The sequence below is a fragment of the Pseudophryne corroboree genome, chromosome 7 (genome assembly GCF_028390025.1).
Source record: "Pseudophryne corroboree isolate aPseCor3 chromosome 7, aPseCor3.hap2, whole genome shotgun sequence".
NCBI lineage: Eukaryota > Metazoa > Chordata > Amphibia > Anura > Myobatrachidae > Pseudophryne > Pseudophryne corroboree.
Genome location: NC_086450.1, coordinates 410,526,586 through 410,530,424, shown reverse-complemented (window position 1 = coordinate 410,530,424; position 3,839 = coordinate 410,526,586).

The window sequence follows — 3,839 nt, the reverse complement described above, 5'->3', positions numbered from 1 at the left end:
GGGCCAGATGGAGAATGAGAGAGCTTCAGTGGCACATAATCAAGTTTGTCCGGGTCGGTACGGTGCTGGATCACAAGATAAGGCTCACTCAGGTGGTGAAAAAATCTCTTCATCACCAATATGTAGTACTGACAACAGATGTAAGCGCTACAGGATGGGGAAGTCATCTGTCAGGACAAACCTGTCAAGGTCGGTGGTCCAATCAAGAAAAGTTCATGTCCTCAAACAGAAGAGAAATGAGGGCAGTATGGAATTCGATGGTTTATTTTAACAGCCAGTTGAGACATTTACATGTCAGAGTGTTCTCAGACAATGTGACAGTTGTGGCCTACCTAAACCATCAGGGGGGTACCAGAAGTCGGCCCCTGTGGGAAGAAGTGACAAAAATATTAAGCTGGGCAGAACAAATCCTAAGTTCCATATCAGCTCTCCATGTTCCAGGAGAAACCATCTTAATCGCAGATTATCTCAGCAGACACGAGGAGTTGCCAGGAGAGTGGGAACTCAGTCCTCAGGCATTCCAGCTGATAGTTCAGAGGTTTGGGCATCCTCAGATAGACCTGATGGCCACGCTTCAGAATGCAAAAAATAAGAATTTACTTACCGATAATTCTATTTCTCGTAGTCCGTAGTGGATGCTGGGAACTCCGTAAGGACCATGGGGAATAGCGGCTCCGCAGGAGACTGGGCACAAAAGTAAAAGCTTTAGGACTACCTGGTGTGCACTGGCTCCTCCCCCTATGACCCTCCTCCAAGCCTCAGTTAGGATACTGTGCCCGGACGAGCGTACACAATAAGGAAGGATTTTGAATCCCGGGTAAGACTCATACCAGCCACACCAATCACACCGTACAACCTGTGATCTGAACCCAGTTAACAGCATGATAACAGGGGAGCCTCTGAAAAGATGGCTCCCAACAATAATAACCCGATTTTTGTAACAATAACTATGTACAAATATTGCAGACAATCCGCACTTGGGATGGGCGCCCAGCATCCACTACGGACTATGAGAAATAGAATTATCGGTAAGTAAATTCTTATTTTCTCTGACGTCCTAGTGGATGCTGGGAACTCCGTAAGGACCATGGGGATTATACCAAAGCTCCCAAACGGGCGGGAGAGTGCGGATGACTCTGCAGCACCGAATGAGAGAACTCAAGGTCCTCCTCAGCCAGGGTATCAAATTTGTAGAATTTAGCAAACGTGTTTGCCCCTGACCAAGTAGCTGCTCGGCAAAGTTGTAAAGCCGAGACCCCTCGGGCAGCCGCCCAAGATGAGCCCACCTTCCTTGTGGAATGGGCTTTTACAGATTTTGGCTGTGGCAGGCCTGCCACAGAATGTGCAAGCTGAATTGTACTACAAATCCAACGAGCAATAGTTTGCTTAGAAGCAGGAGCACCCAGCTTGTTGGGTGCATACAGGATAAACAGCGAGTCAGATTTCCTGACTCCAGCCGTCCTGGAAACATATATTTTCAGGGCCCTGACTACGTCCAGCAACTTGGAGTCCTCCAAGTCCCTAGTAGCCGCAGGTACCACAATAGGCTGGTTCAAGTGAAACGCTGAAACCACCTTAGGGAGAAATTGAGGACGAGTCCTCAATTCTGCCCTGTCCGTATGAAAAATTAGGTAAGGGCTTTTATAGGATAAAGCCGCCAATTCTGAGACACGCCTGGCTGAAGCCAGGGCTAACAGCATTACAAGCAGTGAGATATTTTAAGTCTACAGTGGAGAGTGGTTCAAACCAATGTGATTTTAGGAACCCCAAAACTACATTGAGATCCCAAGGTGCCACTGGAGGCACAAAAGGAGGCTGTATATGCAGTACCCCCTTGACAAACGTCTGAACTTCAGGAACTGAAGCCAGTTCTTTCTGGAAGAAAATCGACAGGGCCGAAATTTGAACCTTAATGGACCCTAATTTTAAGGCCTATAGACAGTCCTGTTTGCAGGAAATGCAGGAAACGACCCAGTTGAAATTCCTCTGTAGGGGCCTTCCTGGCCTCGCACCACGCAACATATTTACGCCAAATACGGTGATAATGCTGTACGGTTACATCCTTCCTGGCTTTGATCAGGGTAGGGATGACTTCATCCGGAATGCCTTTTTCCTTCAGGATCCGGCGTTCAACCGCCATGCCGTCAAACGCAGCCGCGGTAAGTCTTGGAACAGACAGGGTCCCTGCTGGAGCAGGTCCTTTCTTAGAGGTAGAGGCCACGGGTCCTCTGTGAGCATCTCTTGAAGTTCCGGGTACCAAGTCCTTCTTGGCCAATCCAGAGCCACGAGTATAGTCCTTACTCCTCTCCTTCTTATGATTCTCAGTACCTTGGGTATGAGAGGCAGAGGAGGGAACACATACACTGACTGGTACACCCACGGTGTTACCAGAGCGTCCACAGCTATTGCCTGAGGGTCCCTTGACCTGGCGCAATACCTGTCTAGTTTTTTGTTGAGGCGGGACGCCATCATGTCCACCTTTGGTTTTTCCCAACGGTTCACAATCATGTGGAAGACTTCTGGGTGAAGTCCCCACTCCCCCGGGTGGAGGTCATGTCTGCTGAGGAAGTCTGCTTCCCAGTTGTCCACTCCCGGAATGAACACTGCTGACAGTGCTATCACATGATTTTCCGCCCAGCGGAGAATCCTTGCAACTTCTGTCATTGCCCTCCTGCTTCTCGTGCCGCCCTGTCTGTTTACGTGGGCGACTGCCGTGATGTTGTCTGACTGGATCAGCACCGGCTGACCTTGAAGCAGAGGTCTTGCTAGGCTTAGAGCATTGTAGATGGCCCTTAGCTCCAGGATATTTATGTGAAGTAATGTCTCCAGGCTTGACCACAAGCCCTGGAAATTTCTTCCCTGTGTGACTGCTCCCCAGCCTCTCAGGCTGGCATCCGTGGTCACCAGGACCCAGTCCTGAATGCCGAATCTGCGGCCCTCTAGAAGATGAGCACTCTGCAACCACCACAGGAGAGACACCCTTGTCCTTGGTGACAAGATTATCCGCTGATGCATCTGAAGATGCGACCCGGACCATTTGTCTAGCAGATCCCACTGGAAGGTTCTTGCGTGGAATCTGCCGAATGGGATTGCTTCGTAAGAAGCCACCATCTTTCCCAGGACCCTTGTGCATTGATGCACTGAGACTTGGCCTGGTTTTAGGAGATTTCTGACTAGTTCGGATAACTCCCTGGCTTTCTCCTCCGGGAGAAACACCTTTTTCTGGACTGTGTCCAGGATCATCCCTAGGAATAGAAGTCGTGTCGTAGGGATCAGCTGTGATTTTGGAATATTGAGAATCCAACCGTGCTGGCGCAGCACTATCTGAGATAGTGCTACCCCGACTTCCAACTGTTCCCTGGATCTTGCCCTTATCAGGAGATCGTCCAAGTAAGGGATAACTAAAACTCCCTTCCTTCGAAGGAGTATCATCATTTCGGCCATTACCTTGGTAAAGACCCTGGGTGCCGTGGACAATCCAAACGGCAGCGTCTGAAACTGATAGTGACAGTTCTGTACCACAAACCTGAGGTACCCTTGGTGAGAAGGGTAAATTGGGACATGTAGGTAAGCATCTTTGATGTCCAGAGACACCATATAGTCCCCTTCTTCCAGGTTTGCAATCACTGCTCTGAGTGACTCCATCTTGAATTTAAACCTTTGTATGTAAGTGTTCAAGGATTTTAGGTTTAAAATTGGTCTCACCGAGCCGTCCGGCTTCGGTACCACAAATAGTGTGGAATAGTACCCCTTTCCCTGTTGTAGGAGGGGTACCTTGATTATCACCTGCTGGGAATACAGCTTGTGAATGGCTTCCAATACTGCCTCCCTGTCTGAGG